At 37.6% G+C, this 20,093-nt stretch overlaps 1 long non-coding RNA gene across 2 annotated transcripts; it reads left to right on the plus strand.

Moving 5' to 3' along the window:
- Window positions 1-15,494: 15,494 nt before the first annotated feature.
- LOC107673253 (uncharacterized) lies at window positions 15,495-20,064 on the plus strand. Of its 2 annotated transcripts, none has more exons than XR_001632385.1 (4): window positions 15,495-15,531; window positions 18,248-18,386; window positions 18,565-18,658; window positions 19,918-20,064. It is a non-coding gene; the product is annotated as an uncharacterized LOC107673253 (long non-coding RNA). The 2 variants fall into 2 exon arrangements; XR_001632386.1 differs by lacking the exon at window positions 19,918-20,064 and adding an exon at window positions 19,230-19,472.
- The last annotated feature ends 29 nt before the right edge of the window (window positions 20,065-20,093 follow it).

Below are 20,093 nucleotides of genomic sequence, written 5' to 3' on the forward strand. Positions count from 1 at the left end.
ATTGATGGTTATTTTGTATTTCTTCCATTTCCGAATAATCGCACCAACAGTTGTCTCCTTCTCACCAAGTTTCTTGCTGATGGTCTTGTAGCCCATTCCAGCCTTGTGCAGATCTACAATCTTGTCTCTGACATCCTTTGACAGCTCTTTGGTCTTACCCATGGTGGTGGGAGAGATTGGAATGGAAGATACAGATTGTGTGGACAGGTGTCTTATACACCTAACCAGCTGACATTAGAAGTAACTTCTTAAAGTGGCAGGACTAATCTGTGTTCCACATGGGCACATAACCAGTCTGTGGGAGCCAGAATTCTTGCTGGTTGGTAGGGGATCAAATACTTATTTCACTCATTGAAATGCAAATCAATCTCTAACCTTTATATAATGTGTTTGTTTCTGGATTTGTTGGTTGGTATTCTGTCTCTATCCATTAAAATAAACCTACCATACAAATAACAGACCCTTCATTTCTTTGTAAGTGGGCAAACTTACAAAATCAACAGGGGATCAAATAAATATTTTCCCACTGTATTTCTATGAGGAAAAATACTTTGGTCTATGTTTAGAATCAGAAAAAAAGCAGATGGATGTTTGAAATGTTTTCCACATGGTTGCTGTATCCTCTGCTGTGACCTTGCCCATGGTGGAGGGGATGGTCTTTTATTTATGGTTGATGTGACGGGCCAGTAGCTGCCAGAGCACTGGAGGACATCAGGGAACGCATGTCTTTCTTTATGCTACAGCCGTTGTCTGTATCAGCGAGGGGTCACTGTCAGCCGGTATGGGGTTCTGGCATTTCAAGCCTGACAGAACTTTAGACCGAACTGGTTGATCTATCCATGCTGAAGAAGAAACACATGTGCTTTGTTCATTGGCCTTTACTGCCCAAGCTCATCAGAATCTGGCAGTCCAGTTCAGACTCGTATCAGTTTTCAGGTCACAGTGGAGCGATATGTATTGACAGAACAGTTTTCTCTGCACTTGGTTAGATGAACTTCTCTGTGCTGCACCATGATGTCAGATTAATGCATCTTTCAACATCTAACTGTGGTTTTAATGGGTCATGTAACTGTGACCAGGGCATATCTGAATTCAGTAGATATTTTGATAGTTCAAAAGGATATGTTGTAAATACACCCATCTCACATCAGTTTGCCGCATATTATGCTCATCAAAATCAGAATTTAACAAATGAGCTTGTATTTTCTGGTGATCATCATGCAGAATTTTGGACAGGAGCACATCACACTGCTCTTACAGAAGGACATCATGCACTCACAGAGTTGCATTATGACATCAGGGTGGCATTATGGCATCACAATGCAATCACAGCACAGCCTAATAACAGACTGATATCACACAGCAATCACATAATGACTTGTGACATCACACAATCAAAATCTCAGTGTGGCATCATGACACTAAATTTCAGAGTACTGCACTTTGACACCACACTGCAATCACATGGTGACATCATGATATCACACTGAAATTCAGAGTGTGGTATTTTGATATCACAGTGTGTTATGAAATCACATTAGGATCACATCATGATATCACACTGGGATAACATAGTGGCATCATGATATTACATTGAAATCACAAAGTGACATCACAATATCACATTGGAATCACAACGTGGCATCATGATAGTACACTGGAATTACAGTACCATTATAATATCACAATGAAATCACAAAGTGACATCATGATATTACATCGGAATCACAGTACCATCATAATATCACACTGGAATCACAGAATGCCATTATGATATCACACTGGAATCACACTGACATCATGATATCACATTGTAATCACAGAGTGGCATCATGATATCACACTGGAATCACAGTGACATTGTGATATCACATTAGATTCACAGGACTATCTTAATAGCACACTGGAATCACAGTGAAATCATGATATCACAATGGAATCACAAAGTGACATCATGATATCACATTGGAATCACAGTACCATCATAATATCAAACTGGAATCACAGAGTGACATCATGATATCACATTGGACTCACAGAGTGGCATCATGATATCACACTGCAATCACAGTGACATCTTAATAGCACACTGGAATCACAGTGACATCACGATATCACACTGGAATCACAGTGACATCATGATATCACACTGGAATCACAGTGACATCATAATATCACACTGAAAACAGAAAGTGGCATCATGACATTACAATGGAATCACAAAGTGACATCACAGTATCACTCTGCAATCACAACGTGGCATCATGATATCACACTGAAATCACAGTGTGCTATTATGATATCACACTGGAATCACAACACAGCCTCATGATATCACTGAAATCACAGTGTGGTATTATGATATCACATTGGAATCACAGACTGCCATCATGAAATTATACTGGAATCTCAGTGTGGCATCGTGATATTACAGTGGAATTACAAAGTGCGATCATAATAATATTACATTTACATTTATTCAAATGACTTACAAATGAGGAACATCACAAGCAATTTTTCATAAGAGCTATAGTCATAGTACACAGTGCCAAGTTTAATATTTAAGATAGTTTAGTACGTAAGCTAGAGCAGAGTTGAAATGCAGAGAAGTCTTTTAAAAAATGAAGTAGAAATCTGAGTTACATCACTGCACTTACATAGTGGCATCATGATATCAAGCTGAAATCACAGCATAGTAGTATTACACAGCACCACAATAAGCGAGTCCCCACGAGTGTGAAGCTTGCTTGGTGTGTGTGTGCTGCTGTGAGATCATTTCCTGTTCTCGCTTGGGTGGTAATTACTGTAGATAACCTCTAAGTCCTATCCGACCTGGAGCCATGCCCTTATCTCCCACTTTTAGCTTTCCGGAGATCACACTCTCTTGCTCCCTCTCAGCATGTGTGTTTGTTTAGCTCCGTCTCACTGCACTAGGGAGACACGACAGGTGCTTCCGAAATGAAGGAACTAGCATTCTTCCATCAGGAGCGCTAATCTGATTTAGCACTGCTAGCCCAGTGCGTGGCACGGCTGTCACGGATGCCTGTGGAGAACATGTATCAGTACACGGAGACGCCAACCTGACACCATCTGCACGTACAGGTGCCATCAACAGCATCTCCGAGGCTTAGAAGAGTGAACCATCGCTGGCATCCGGTGATGCAAAAAAACCCAGGAGTGTGAAAATGGTGGTCGTGCTGAATATCTCCTCAACTTTGACACTGTCACCATATAGGGATGAAGATTGACAGAATGCAGTCAGACGTACTGTAGTAAAAGGCTGATGTTGTGTGACTTGCTAAGGCTGTCTTATGCTGCTCCTGCAATATATGAATCAGTATACTGTGAATTTGGATGCAACATTTAGATGCACTTAAAGGAATAGTTCACCCAATAATGAAGATTCTGTCAATATCTAGTGGCTTATTCCAGAGGTTTCCAGACGTGACATCAATAGAATAGTAAAGTTGTTTTATAAAATACTACAAAACCATTTTTTATTTGGAATAATTTGTGCAAATGCAAGTAAAGTATTTCAATTCTTGATACAGTAGACATTTTGTACTAGTACACCACACAATCTTACTAACTCGATCTCCAGTTATGACGAAGGCTTGACTGGGAACATTGAACGCTTTCTACATCGTTCTCCTCCCTCTCCACTACGGACCCTTTCAAATGACTAATACCCTTTCACTCTCTCCACCACGTTTTTGCAAGCCGCCCCTCAATTTACATAACATGAATAGAGATGAGCCTCTGCATGCGCCGCTCTGGCCGAGCTGTTTTTAGTTAGATGATCCGTTTATTAGTTTATTGGTCTATTTATCTCTCCTGCTCTCCAAAATCACTTCAGCTTGTGTGTTTACCTCACAGATGAGCTCTGGTCTTTAACAAGAAATTTGGGATTCCTGCTTCTTACTTCATCCAAAACAGCCCACAGAATAAATATATTCATAAATATGAGGCGTGAGGTGGTTCTGATGGGAGAAGAGACGCAGCATTATGTCTGAATTGATCACAGATTGTCTTTTTTAGGAGAGGAGAACTTGTGTTAACAGCTGTTAGCACAAGTCTCACATGTGTGGACAAAGAACAGATGAGCGTTAAAGGAAATGGACCATTGTCACCTGGATGTAATAGTTAAAATGATTAGATAAAAATAAAACAAAAAGCGAAAATTACAACAATATAAAACAAAGTAGATAATTTTAGTGTGAAATTTAATTATGTGCTATGATCTTTTGTGTTTTCATTTGTGTTGGTTATTAATTTAAAAATGGTCAACTATTGACCAAAGTGCAGCATTGCCACCACAAGTTCTCTAGCTTTCAATTTACCACTAAATTATTCACAACATTGATTTTAAAAATAAAATATGAACTGTACACTATGTTCTGCACAAATTCATAAAAAATCTGAATTTGCATAATATCGTGAAAACATTCATGAGGTTTTGGTGCGACATGATTTTCCCCACGGTAATTGTAACTTTATATTTATGTAAAAATGCCTTGATTAATTATTCATGACTCTACAATCATATAAATATGGATACTTTTCACTGACTCAATTCGTTCATGAAAACAATGGAAGAACCAAATAACAGAGTTAAAAAAAGGAAGGGAGCTGACTGTGAAGTTGCTCACAGAAGCAGCACCTCAAAAATATTCTCTTCCCTGTTCTCTCAGCGGGTGTTTAAAACTTCTTTTAAATCTCACAACACTGTGAAGTTATTGGGTTGTTAACTGATGAACTGCTAGCAATATGAATGATTGTAGAGGCTGTATAACTACTGGAAATAAAACACATTTTGAAAACTGGTTAAATATAAATGTATGAACTGCCAGTTTTCCTCACTTCTACTGTACCTTCAACGCACTGAGGATTTACTTGTGAAGTTCAGTGTCACTGATGGCATAGCTTGATTTTCCTACAAACCCTTACAGTCAATTAAACCTTACAACTGGAAGTTAGTAATTAGTTAGTTAATAATTAGTCGTGCTTAGGTATGTTCAAAAAACACCGCTATTTTGACCACTCACGAACCTAAAATATACATTACAGTAAAGCTTTCTGATTCATTTCAAATCGGACGTAAGCGAAAAATGACACGCTGTTCATTTAGGGAGTCTGTTGCAAACTGTATGGCTCTGAATGATTCACTGACCAAGTAAACCCGATTCGAACCACTACTGACTAGCGAATTCGAGGAATCTTCCGTAAATCTTTTTGACTGATTCACCGGTTCATAACAGTCATTTTCGCTCACGAATCAGACATCATGACTCGCTGTGTGTAGGAAAAACTAAAGAGGCACACTGCATGATTTTTGGCTGTCCCAGATAAAAAATTGGCATCGTGAAACAATCGTGGCGATTTCTGTGATCTGTCGTACAGTGAGACTGGTTTAAAGACGACCGCTGTCACAGTCTTGCAACCAAAGATAGCCTACGATAATTTTCTGGCCGTGTCAGAAATTCAGCATGATCATCACACAGTGTGCTGCTACGACCCACGTTTACTGACCAGCCAATAAAAATGCGACATGAAATCAACGCGATATGGCGCTAAAATACAAAACTGCTTACCTCAAGCTCTTATCCCTTCCTCTTTCGCTGCTTATCTTTTAAATACATAATTTATGAATATAATAATTATATATTATTATTATTATTATTAATGTACAAAAATCTAAATATATTTTAAATATATACAAATATTTTAATATTATGTTCAAATATATTATAAGTAGTTTTGTTGCTTTTATGCAGATTATTATATTAATAATTAATAATTGTAACAATTTATTGCACATCGATGTCTTTTATCATACTGTTGATGTGGCTGTTTAATAAAAGACACTTGATCCTATGAATTACTGTAATTTTACCAGATGAAATGACATTTTTACTTTGTGTCATGCCTGGATACTTTAACCAGAAATGAATAATCAGTCATCATTAGTCACCCCCATATCCTTCCAAACTGGTTCTTTCTTCTGTGAAGCACAAAAGGTCAAAAGGTCAGTAGCCATCAAAACACAATGAAGTACCTGTGTTAAATTGAAATAAGTTACTGTGTCAGTTCAGTGATTGTTTTTCTTTTGCTTTCATCATGTTTCCACATCCTTTCCTCCTGTAACTCTGCACAAAAACAAATGCAACACATTCACAAACACATCTTTTTTTACTTGCAGAGTGACTTTCTTCCTATTAGTTCTGCATAGCTTGATTTGTTCATGTTTGTTCTCAGCTGATGGTGAAACTGAAAGCTTCGTAATTAATTATGATGCTTAATAATTGATCGTGAAGCATTGTAATTCATCTAACAGATCACAACACGAGTGCGCTGCTCTCACAGTCAGATGTGTGTGAAGTGCGATCAGAACCTGTTCGGGCCCCAATGGACTCCATAACAGATTTCAAAGAATCTGTTACCATGGACCAGCACTCACACTGATGTTCTTACTCACAAGCTCGAGAGACAAATGTCACCTGTGGAGCACAGAGAGGATGCATTTTGCTAAAAGTAACCTTCACCACCTGTCGCCTAAGTGTGTATGTGTGTGTTTGTGTGTGTATGTGTTATGAAATGTATAAAAGCCAAATCGCACTCAATAGCTGCAATATCGATCACTTTGTTGCAGAATTATTGTACTTACATTAACTAACTCATTGTACCTCCAACATACCTTGTTGTGCCTCATTTGATTCGTTGGCTCTACCTGATTCTGTTTCATTGTATCTCCACACACACAGTCTGTCTGCTGCGTCTGTCCTCTCTCTCTCTCGCTGGAGGGAATGATCTATGCTTCTCTCTGCACTCCTTATTTTAGGCAGCATTTCTAATTTGGTTTTCCTCGTCTGACTGCCGCTGTAATTCACAAGGTGGACACTCGTGCCGTTCACCATAAATAATGAGTCTAATGCAGCACACCGTTGCACATTCTGCAGTCATAACTTGTGATGATTCATCCCATGTGTGTGTGTGTCCGGTCAGTGTGACAGACAGTTAAACCAGTAGATAAACATCCACATCCGGGCCATGTTTAGAGGACACTGTTGGACTCATGAATATATATGAAAAGATATTTCAGAAAAAAAAACCGATAATATTTTTCTCATCTTTAAGAAATGCATTCAACTTCCAAAGAGTGAATCTAAAAACTCAGCCATGCAAATCCGCTTCCCATGGGAAAAAACAGCCAAACGATTGAAGCGAGATTGTTCGCTGCTTTCATCAGATGGCCAAAAGCACAAAGCCATTTACCTTTTGCAATTGTGCGTTAGATTTAGAGCAGGTTTAATCACGGAAGGCTGTTTTTTTTAGAAGGAAATAAGAAATGAAAATATCCTTTGAACTGTACCGAGAGTGAGTGACCATTGTAACACTTTTCAGCTCTGGCCAATGCAAACTACTACAATACATGCACTCTGTTGAGGGGTGAAGACTTATTGTAGGGGTCGGTCTGTAAATGCTATGTAATTTAGAAGGAATGAAGGAGAATTTGGGCCCCTCAGAGACGACGAATGAAATAATTCACATTTCTGAAGGCTTTGGCTTTATCTCTGAAAGCTCAGCGGCTTTGAAGTGGCGTACAATAGAAGTGAATCTCCAGCGGTCGGTGCGCGCTAAATATCTGCCACCGCGCAGCGTGACGCTGAAGAGTTTTCCTGCACGTGTCTCGCATTTTCATGGCCTGTCGGAAAAATCTCGCAGTGGCTAATTGGTGTCACTTTTATGAGTCGAACTGAGAAACGTGATCAAAGCATCGAAGGTGTGAATCTGTCTGTGAGAATCTCAGGAACAAACATTTAAACAGCAGAATGTGTGTTTTACACACTGTGTTTCTCAGGGTTCTGTCTGTTAAAGGAATAGGCCTTCCCTCAGGCCATGCAAGATGTACTGTAGATGAGTTTGTTTCCTCACAGAACAGATCACTCAGCAGTGGATGCTCTGTAGTAAATGGGTGCCGTCAGAATGAGAGTCCAAACAGCCGATAAAAACATCACAATAATCCATAAGCAATCCACATGACTCCAGTCCATCAGTTAACATTTTGTGAAGTAAAAAGCTGAATGTTTATAAGCAACAAATCCATCATTAAGGAGTTTTAACTTTAAACCAGCCATAATGTCCATAATAATAATGCTTCCTCCAGTGAAAAAGTCCATCACCTGTTGTCCTCTCACATGAAAATCCACCATGTTTAAAACTGTTTTGGACGGTTTTCACTTATAAACTTTGCTTAACATGTGCATATTTCATTCCTGATTCAGGAAAAAAAAAATTTTTCACTGGAGAAAGCAATAGATGACATGATTAATTTGTTTCTTACACACACACACACACACACACACACACACACACACACACACACACACACACACACACACACACACACAGCTTTTCACTTCACAAAATGGACTGGAATTGTATGGATTACTTCTGGATTATTGTGATGTTTTTATCAGCTGTTTGGACTCTCATTCTGACGGCACCCATTCACTGCAGAGGATCCATTTGTGAGCACGTGATGAAATGCTGCATTTCTCCAAATATGTTCCAATGAAGAAACAAACCACTCTACATCTTGGTTGACCTGAGAGTGAGTAAATATTCAGCAAATTTTCATTTTTGGGTGAACTGTTTCTTTAACAAGGGTGGCGAGGTAGAGATCATTCTCTGGACAACACTGATCTGTTAACAGCAAAACAGCTCTGAGAAAACAAATCAGACAGTGGTGAGGGGCAACACGTTCTCACTCCCAACTCATCACATATTGACGCTTGGCTACTGGCTTCAGAAGACTTGGAATGCAACACGACTTGTTTTTAATGCTTTTATACTGCTTTTTATGGTCAGTTTTTGCAATAAATACCTGTGACTGCACTTGTATTTGCCTGTTACGCGTTTTATATTGTTCAGAAGGTTTAGGGTAGGGTGGGGTTAGGTGCTCCAATGAAAGTATAAATTTATATAAAATTATTATTATTTTTTTTTTTTTTACAAATGCATGCAAACCATTAAATTAAGACAAACAACTGAAAACAATGGAGGACCCTGCACGTCGAAAAGTGACGCTAAAGGGGTACCTTGAGCGTCAAAAAGTGACGCCAAGGGGTCCTGACCCAAACGTCAATATGTGACGAGTTGGGAGTGAGAACGTGTTGCGAGTGGAGAAATCTGTCACTGACACAGGGTACAATAAACATGTTGAAGTGCTGATGATCAGGAGAAGAGCATACATGAAGGGACAGGTCTGTAAAAGTCATATTTACACAAACACACACACACACACACACACACACACACACACACACACACACCTGTCATTGCTAATCCATAAGCTGACAGCCCATTTCTCAATTTCTGCTCTCTGAAATATCAAATGCTTAACCCCAAACCCCCAACCCTTATTTAGGGCTGCATGATTTGGTCAATAAATCACATCGTGATTGTTTTGCCTTAGATTGCGACTTAACTGCAATTCGATGAACATTTAATATCACATACTGCTGCTTCTGAGGCATCCTCGCAAAAAGAATAAAAAGACTCATAATCGCACTGAAACAGGACGTGTAAAAACTGCAAACCAACAAGCCATGCCTTTTGTCTCTAAATTAAAGTTTTGCCCACGTTCTGCTGCCAGTAGAGATTTTTTCTTTAAGGGTTTACACATGGGTATGCCTTTATTTATTTATTTTTAAGAAGTCTCTTTTTCAGAAATGAAAAGGTGGAGTTTTTTTGTGAGTTAAAATTTAGAAATTAATACAGTAAATAATACAGCTACCTATTAACATAAACATAAACACGCTTCCTTCAGTGTTCCACCAAAATAAACGCTTGAGGGTTTAATTCAAGATGTAGATGAATTTGTTTTTTCATAGAAACAGATTTGGTTCTTATAAACATGCAGCTGTTCGCTTCACAATATATTAAATGATGGACTGGAGTGGTGTGGGTTATTGTGATGTTTTTATCAGCTGTTTGGACTCTCATTCTGACGGCACCCATTCACTGCAGAGGATCCATTGGTGAGCAAGAGATGTAATGCTAAATTTCTCCAAATCTGTTCTTGATGAAGAAACAAGCCCTGGCACACTTTATCAATAGAATCATAATTTTGCGATTTATTAATAGCATTTAGTCGTACTGCAATATCAGTCTTATTTCGGTTAATTGTGCAGCGCTACTCTAAGCCTTACATACAAACTTCTATAAACCCAAAATCTGTAAACCCATCCTAAACCATCATCTTGATTTCATGCATTGTCTTTCAACCACTGAAGCTGTGAAATTGTGATGGTATAGCATTTAATTTCACTCACAGCCATGGCTCATCTTAATGGTGCACTTTGCTGAGCTTTTCATTCCTTGTGAAATTCCAGCACTGCAGCGTTTTCCCCATGCTAATTAGACAGAAATAGATGTTGGTGTTTTCCTTCAGGCCATGTTAATGAGACACAGAAGAGCTGGTTTCTAATGCAATGATTGAAGACCATGTGATGTGTGTTGAGTTCATGGAAAGTGGCTGGAATATTCTAGATACTTAACACCCAGATGTGTCTGCCATGCCAAAGTTAGCGCATCATCATCTGGGATTGTGAGAAACCTTCATTAAGAACCTACATGATGCCTGTCACAGCTTACTTTACAGCTACTTACTTTCCCGATGTTCCTCAGATAAAGAAGGTTTAACTCTTCTTGAGAAAAACCTTCTACTGCTTTGAACTGAGTCTTATTGCTTCAACAGGGTCAACATTTGCATTTGCTTATGAAAATATGTCTCACATCACTTCCTAGTCTGTTAGTTGCCAGCGAATTGCAGCATATTTGATGCTTCCGGTGTGTAAGAACAATTCTATCACAGTGGACCTTGGATATATGAAGTCTGTCTGTGAGGGATTGTTTGCATCTCTTTCATTTTTCCCTTTAATTCCTTGCTTTATTTCTCTCTCCTTTTCTCTTCTGTCTTTTATGCGTTTGGTGTCATAGCGTGCCTTTTATTCCTCACACCCAAATTCCCTCAAGCTCTCAAATCACACTCCTAAAATACAGACACTATCAACACCAGACATCACGGCATCCTGCTAGAGAGAGAGAGAGAGAGAGAGAGAGAGAGACAGAGCGAACAGACAGACAGAATGAGAGAGAGATGGAGCAGTAAGGGTGATGGGGGATAAAATTTGAGTTTTTACTCTGCTCCTTTACTCTAAATTGTGTTCTGTCAGCTCTTTTATGGTATTTTCCTTGAAGCCGCCGTACTTGCACTCAGGCTCCTATATTTCCTATCACAGTGCTGATATTTAATGAAGCAAAACCTCATTCCTGCTCCAGACAGTTCATAGAAAAGGGAGCTGGATAACCCGCTGAATGAATTTACAACAGAATTAATCTAGGTCATTTTACATCCGCTTATCTCAGTAATGACACTGAATTCCAACTTAAAATACTTTCTGTAATGCACTTAAATAATGAACAGCTCAGAGAACATGATAAAAGGAAGAATCTGTGGAACAGCAGAGAAGCAACACGGATGGATGATAGATAGACAGACGGACAGACGGACGGATAGATAGATAGATAGAACGATAGACAGACAGACAGATAAAATTATAGATAGAAAGAATGCTAAGAATGTTAAGTATTGCTTTTTATTTCTCCTCTTTCCTACTACTTGTTTCGCTTCTGTTTCAGTTTTTATAACCATTTCTTACTATGTGTGACAATATAAACAGACAGAAAAAGAGACAAAGTAGTTAGAATGAACCCTAGACAGATGGACAGAACTATGGATGGATGGATGGATGGTAGATCTGATCACTGAACCCATGTGCCGATAAAAAGCTGAACATTCTCCCAAACAGATTTTTCTAATAGTTGCTTAAGGGCATTAACATGATGCTCGTATGGAAAAGGTCAAGAACCTTTTTTTAGCTGCACTTGTACTCTGCTCCACCAAAACACCCTTCGGGCAGTTTCCATGTGTGAATTCCCAGAATTCTCTGGTCCTCACCGACAGCACTGTAAACGAGAACAGACCGCGTGTGACGGTGGAGAAGAGACATTGTGCTTGGCCTGTCAAACGCGTGTAAACAAAACATGCTGGGGGAATCGCGGTGAGTGCGTGTGTTTTGATGTTCACCTTGTGATGTCGATTTACCGCCGGCTCGTACTCCCTATCAAAACGTCACGGCGGCAGACTCAGGACAGCGGTGAAGCGTGCCGTGGGGTGAAGGGCCTGTTTGGGGTGATTGATGTGTCGAATGCTTGAACGTTCCTCTCTCAGGGCAGTCAGCGCGGTGACCCCTCAATCGACGGGACCAGAGCGGTCCAGCAGCAGTGATTGATGGCCTGAAACTCATACGTCACAACATGTCAGACGGTTTTCATACCAAAATATGCAAACATACCAAAATATGGAATAAAAAGATGAGTATATAAAAAATTGTGTTTTGGTCAGCCATCCAAATCTTGCTGCCACAATGCTAAAGTGTTTTTAAAGGGATAGTTCACCCATGATTTACTCACTCTCAAGCCATCCTATGACTTTCTTCTTTCAGACAAATACATAAAAAAATGTCCTGGCTTTTCCAAGCTTTATAATGGCAGTGAATGGCTGTTGAGATTTTGAAACAAAATAAAGTATGCCCATCCATCATAAAAAGTGCTGCACACGGCTCCGGGGTTCAATAAAGGCCTTCTGAAATGAAGCAATGCGTTTGTGTAAGAAACATATCCATATTTAAAACTTTATAAACCGTAATCTCTATCTTTCGCTAACTGTCGTACACATGAGAGTGGCATTCCAACCGGTAACGTATGACATAGGTGTAGTGTAAGCTCCGGTGAGAAGTGACAAACGCGCAGAGGAGAGAGCAAAACAAAACACTGATCCCAAATTAGAAGTACAAAATGAGGATTTGTAAAGAAACATTTCCGAGGATTTTGATATAAGCCAAGAGGAGACTGGTTTTCCTTTGCTGTACACAAAACTTGGTTGGCTGGAATGCCACTCTCTCATAAAGTCATTTTTTTTTTACATTTTTTTATTCCATGGCAGAAACAAAAGAAACAAACAAACAAAATTGCAAGATGTAAAGTCAGAATTCTGTGGAAAAAGTCAGAATTGCGAAATGTAATCTCAGAATTCTGAGAAAAAAAGTGAGAATTTACATGTATAAACTTAAAACTTAACTATTTTTTCACAATTCTGAAAAGTCGGAAAGGCGAGATATAAACTGGAATTTGCGAGAAAAAAGTCTGAACTGTGAGACAGAAAGTCGCAATTATCTTTTTTATTTTTAATTCCATGGCAGAAAAAAAAATCAGAATTGCGAGAAAAAAGTAAAGTCATTATTTTGAAAGAACTGCGAGATGTAAACTCAGAATTCTGAGAAAAAAACTCGATGCAATATATAAATTCATCATTGTAAGAAAAAAATTCTGAATTGCGAGACACAAACTCAGAATCGGACCTTTTTTCCTCACAATTCCGAATTTACGTATTTACAGAACTACAAGAAAAATTCTGAACTGAGATAAAAAAGTCGCAATTATTATTTTTTATTTTTTTTATTGGTAAAAACGGGCTTTCATACTGTACCCTATGTGTCTAAGGGATTTTTTTACACATTCCACAATGTCATGTGATACCATTCATTCATTTTCAGCAGAGCACACTGGAATACTTTAATCTGATGCCGTGCATGCTGCACAGCAAAATCACCAGAGTTAAAATCCTGGTGTTATGGTGTTTTAGAGTAAAGTGTTAATGTTATGGTGTTGAATTAACACGGATGGTGTAAAAGGGATACTCAGACTGGTGAAACTACTGAGAGTCTGACCTCATTAACACTGGTAGTGCGATTACACATCCGGGACATTTACGTGGTGCGGGCTTCAACCAGCCAAAACTCTTCTCGCTGACGCCATTTTATTTGAATCGCAATGTGTGTTTTTTAACTGGAAGCATACATTATTATACATTTATAATTGGAGAAGTGCATAAAGTAAGTAATGTATTTCATAAAGTTATGTAAATCATTGTTTTCGATTGGGTTTAGCTGTACTGTTCAAATTGATTCGATATGGACTTTAATACTTGACCTGGTTGATTGAAAAAACGAACAAAGCTATTTAATAGGTCAGTGTAATTATTTTTATTTATTTATTTGTACATTTCGTTAAATATCAAGTTCGTGTAGCGTTGAGGACGCGCTGCACTCGCTGTAACTTTTCTCACAGACGCCATTTGTTTCGACTGACCCTGCAGCAGACGAGGCCAGTGCTCATTTACTGGAAATGTAGACGGTGAGTTTTCTTTGCAGTATGTCATTTGTAATCTCATTATTAAAAAGCAATATTTTCTTGACGTGCTGGCCCAAAAGTGTTAACTTTTCCCAAGTAATGTACATAATTTTCTCCAGTTCGGGCTGCAGAGCAGATAAGACGGCCTACGTTACATATAAACTGGAAAAAACGCAGAAGGTAAGTTAAGTTCTTTATTTCATGAAGATAAGCGTTCCATAAATCGAAATAGTTCGATAAATCGTTGTTTATCACTGTGTTTCACGTTAGCCGTTTGTCTTAAAAGCCTGTTCAAATGTATTCGATATGGACTTGCGTACTTGAGCTGGCTGACTGAAACAACCACTTTTAGTTACTAGTTCGAATTTACCGGCTATTTTGATCAAATTCAGTTTAGAATATTGTGTGTATGTATGTGTAAATAATGTTAAGTTAACTGCCAAGTTTGTGTAGCGTTCAGGACGTGCTGCGCGCGCTTTACAGCCTGAAATTTCTCGAAGACGCCTTTTTCTTTTACTCGCCATGTGGAGAGGCGAGGCCAGTGTTTCTTTATTTAACCAGCTAAAACAGTCTTATCGTTATCTCATAATTAAAATATCACTGTCACCCAGTCCTAAGAAGTGCTCAGTGTAAAGTGTAATGTAGTTAGACAGGGGTTTTCAAAGTTGTGGAGCCAGAGATACCTGACGGGAGAAAATATTCCAATGACCCCTTTTTAATTACAAGTTAGTGTGGGAGGGAGTAACTTTAACGGACATGTTTAAACAGTCCCCATTTGATTGTATAATCTCTCTTTAGTAATACAACACACATTTTCCTTAAAGTACATGAGGCATGAGAAATGTATCTGTAGAAACCTTGAAGTGCCCACTTTTAATGTGCTTTTATTTATTTGTTTTTAAATTATTGTTATTATTTTTATTTTTTTTGCTTATTTGGTATTAAATGCATTATATAATCATAAAAGTCACTATGAAATATAAATCATAGCAGGTTTCAGATAATAATACAACTTGTAGAACTGAAAATATTTAGCAAATTATTTTATGATGTCACAGACAAATAAAAAAAAACATTAAAGTGACTCTCTACACAGATGTTTTAAGACCTTTCTTCCCTTTAGGTTAACGTCATGTTTGTGAGTGCAGTTCAAAGACTTCAAGAAATTCATAAAGTTACAGAATGGATTCACTTTTACAGATTTCATAAATGAAGGTAAGTGTCCTTGTTTTTATTTTATTTGAAATTATGGGCATTTGAAAGTATTCTCTTAGCCAGCATTTATGATATTTGCTCACACCTTAATTGCAGTGATCAATATCACAATACTATATGTCTGTTTTATACAACTTTATTAACTCATCACCCAAAGTGTATAACATGAACATTGCAATTGTGAATATTTCACATCCTGTACCATAATAAGGACATTGAGAAAAAAAAGTTTCTTAATAGTTTCTTATTGATTCCTTTCAATGCGAAATTAATAATTTAAGCACAAGATGCAAAAGGCACTCGCACATTATTTTCTGCATTTTACACACATCCAAAAATATCCAAGAAAGCCACTTCTGTGAAATCAAAGTTAATCATTTTTTTGTGTGTGCATTGATGCATCATACGATTAATCAATTGATGTATCAATCAATATTGATGTATTGTAACCCATATTTTTAGGCATATTATTTAGTATTGTTGTTATGGCTGCTTTTTTTGGTCTACAGTGCGAAGCAGATTTGATTTACAGGCTGGAGCAGACTTGAGGATATTTGATGAGTCCCACAGTGAAATTGATCAAGACATTTTGGAAGAGTTGTTAGAAGCAAACTCAAAATCAACATTAATCATAAAAGATCTTAGTGAAGGTACTTTTGATCCATACATAAAATAGTGCAGTGACAAAGATTGGTCACAATTTTTTGAAAGTTAATTTCAAATTTCAAAGTTTCTTTTTTTTTTTTGCAGAGGAAGCAGCCAGCTCCTGCACAGATACATTGACAAGTCATTCATCTAGTGAACAAGATGTGCCCTCTGAAAGATGTGCCAAAAGGCTCAAAACATCACAGCAAGATGACAGAGTTGGAGCAGCGGAGGAGCAAAGATCTGCAACGGAGGTGACATGAGTTTCTCATGTTTTTATTTATGTTACCATTAAACAATTTGATGAAAAACATATTCAAGTTCATTCAATAATTCAAGTTATTACACTAATCAATCTTTGAGTATTAAAGTTGTATTGGTTTTTGAATGACTAGGCCTGTCACAATGATATCTGTATTGACTTGTCGCACGATGTATAAACATGACCTCAATAATTTGGTGACGCGATAGATTGCCCATTGTATTTACATAAAAATGATTGTCCGATGGCACCGTCTCAAACATCTCATATACTCTAGTGATTCGCTGATTATTTGCAAAGTTTAACCATCAGAGTAAAACTCATTTGCACGTGATTTTACGTCTTGTCTGTTCACTATTCAGTATTCAAATATTCAAGCGAGCATTGAAGTGCAAGAAGATTTTAGAACTTGTGCACGGTTTTCGTTGCTCACACAGAGCCGCATAGAGAGCATGTGAACAACACGTCTTGGCTACCAGAAAAACATAGAGTACTTTATTTCATTTGTATCATTGTTCTGTTGTATTTATCTGTGCTTGTAGTTTATTACTTTCTATGCAGATACACTCCCCTACAAAATCACCCAATCATTCTAGAATGACTAAAGGGATACAGTTTACACAGAAATGTTGTAACAACCTCCAGTTGTTGCAAACCTTTCTTTGAACACAATTAGGGGTGTAACGATACACTCAGCATTCGGTACATATCTCGATGCTGGGTTCATGATATGTATGACGATATGTTAAACAAAATTTAAAAATGAAACTGAAGTTTAAGTAACACAGATTTATGCTTAATCGTAATCTCTGCGGTGGATGCGCACTATATGCGTTTCATATGGATTACATAATCTGAGAATGTTTTCTATTTGAATTGTTTTATTATTAAAACATTTCATGTTCTATAGATATATTTCTCATGTCTGTGAGGCAACGGAGTTTCGGTTCATTTTTGACACGCTCAAGTTCAAAGGGACCCAGACGGCAGTAGTATCCTGTTTGGTTTCATTATTTTACAGCACACAGCGTTTTGTATTTGAAGTGTTAGTGATCGCATCGGCACCTCATTTTAACTGTCTTGCGGTACAAGTGAGCTGTTATTATTATTATTATTATTATTATATTTTACTCTGCAAAAACACTTGAAAATGCACACATTTAATTATAGACATTATAGTCTACATGTAATATAGAGCGCCCTTTGGATAGAGCTGGAAAGACCGCCAAAACTGGCAACTACGCAGTGAGTCGGTGTCATGGATGTAAGGGCAGGGCAAGTTTAAATATCTTTTATATATTTCCATCTTGTAATGCTGCTGTTTTTTTGTGTTTTTTTTTTACAAATTATTTGTGAGAGATCAGACACTGAGTTTTTTTAATGTGTTATGTTAAAGCTCTACTTGTTAATGAATTAAAAGACATATCGTAAAATATCACTGCGAAACTGCGAAATATCATTACAACCCCTAAACACAATAAAAGATGTTTTGAAACATGTAGTGTTATTTACAAATGATTGACATACAAGAAAAAAAAGCTCTTTTAACAATGTAAAATACTGTTACAGTCAAACCTGAACATTGTGCTATCTGTGTTTGTCTGTGATACCATTTATTCCACTTTGTGCTTGTGTAATTAGTGCAATATTTGTATAATCATGTTAATATAGACTAACTAATGAAAAAAAGTCAGTAATATCATTTATCACAATTGATTTCTGGGACAATATGTAGCACCAAAAAGTATTTATTGTGACAGGCCTAAGAATGATATATGAGCAAACTATTCTTTTATTGTTTTAACTTAGATGGTGCTATAGCTGCCTTAAAAGAAAAATCAAAAGGAGATGAAGTCCTTGAAGAGTACATGGCCACCGATACTTTGTCAAATGAAATGAGAAGAGCGCTTGTTAACATACTGGTGGGGCACATGACAGAGAGGCATGGGTAAGCTACATTTTCACATGTAAGATAATTGATTGTCATATCTGTTTTTTTATGTTTTTTATTCACCTATTAAGGCTGAGACATAAATGTATAATCTAAATGTAAGACTGTTTTTTGTATGCATGTTCTGTCACGTACGTGCTGTCCCATCCCATATATATACATTTATTTTTGGTAGGAGGATTCCAACCCAGAAGCAGAGAGAGCAGTATGCCCTTGGAATTGTGACTTTGTTTCCATCATTGAAAGACCCATTTTCCAAGAAGGGATATGTAAGGCTTTTTCCTTAAAATTATCAAATGTTTTTACTTAAAGGAATTGATTGATAAGTGGAATCTTCATCGCTAAAATTCACACGACTTTATGTGACTCATTTCACCTGCTATAGATTTAGATGTATGAATATAAAATGGTCCTGTCCCTCCCCCAATTTTACAGGAGCAATTTTATGATGCAGCAAGTGGAAGTGGTTATCTTGCTTGGCGTTTAAAAACCATTCAAAGAAACAACTCTCATCACACTGAAAGAAAGAATAAGCCTAGCTCTGAACAAGGAGGTCCAAACACCAGGAGAGACATTAGCTTAGAACATCAGCTTGAGGGAGATGCTCTTGTGGAGGCCATTTCACTTCTTGCTCATACAGGAGTTGAAGAACATTTTCCAAGAAGGGATATGTAAGACTTTTCCCATAAAATTATCAAATGTTTTTACTTAAAGGAATTGATTGATAAGTGGAATCTTCATCGCTAAAATTCACACAACCTTATGTGACTGTCATTTCACCTGCTATAGATTTAGATGTATGAATGTAAAATGGTCCTGTTTTTTCCCCCAATTTTACAGGAGCACTTTTATGATTCAGCAAGTGGAAGTGGTTATCTTGCTTGGCGTTTAAAAACCATTCAAAGAAACAACTCTCATCACACTGAAAGAAAGAATAAGCCTAGCTCTGAACAAGGAGGTCCAAACACCAGGAGAGACATTAGCTTAGAACATCAGCTTGAGGGAGATGCTCTTGTGGAGGCCATTTCACTTCTTGCTCATACAGGAGTTGACGAAACCATTTTTGAAAAGATGAGACAGACATTTCGCTATCGCCAGGAACTTGTTCACAATGCAGATACAGCAACAAATATTCTAAAAACCTTTCCAAGTTTATACTTAAAATCCGAGTAATACTTAAAATGATTGAATGTTGCTTTAAGTGCATGTGTAAGTGTCTAATGCTGATAAATATTTTCAAGGTGAACCAAGATTTTGTTCTTCTGTTCGATTTGGACACATCCTCCAAGCTCTTGGAAAGGTGGGATGGAACCTTTAAACCAAAAATCATTCAAGAAGCAAGAAACTTGACTAAGACATCTCCTGTGCCTCCTGTGCAGATGTCAGCTGAGAAAACCCCCGAGCATGCCACATATTCAAATAGGCAAAAATAGTCAATATAGTCAATAATCGTCATGCTTTTTGTCCCATTCCACTCTATAGAGTATAATGTTCCTTTTTTGTTGTTGCTGTTTTTATTTTACTACAGACTGGGACAGTGATTTATCTACACTGCTTTTACTGGTTCACCTTCTTCCACCATCTGCTGGGCGAAAGATGGCTGCAAAAATAAGTGCCTCTGATGCAGTTGAGAAACTTGTGGTGTTTCATAAGGTATAATATTATTTTTCTTTTTTTCTTTCAATCAGTTTAAACCTTGTAATT

This window comes from Sinocyclocheilus anshuiensis, unplaced genomic scaffold (genome assembly GCF_001515605.1).
Source record: "Sinocyclocheilus anshuiensis isolate Anshui unplaced genomic scaffold, SAMN03320099.WGS_v1.1 scaffold68, whole genome shotgun sequence".
Taxonomy (NCBI): Eukaryota; Metazoa; Chordata; class Actinopteri; order Cypriniformes; family Cyprinidae; genus Sinocyclocheilus; species Sinocyclocheilus anshuiensis.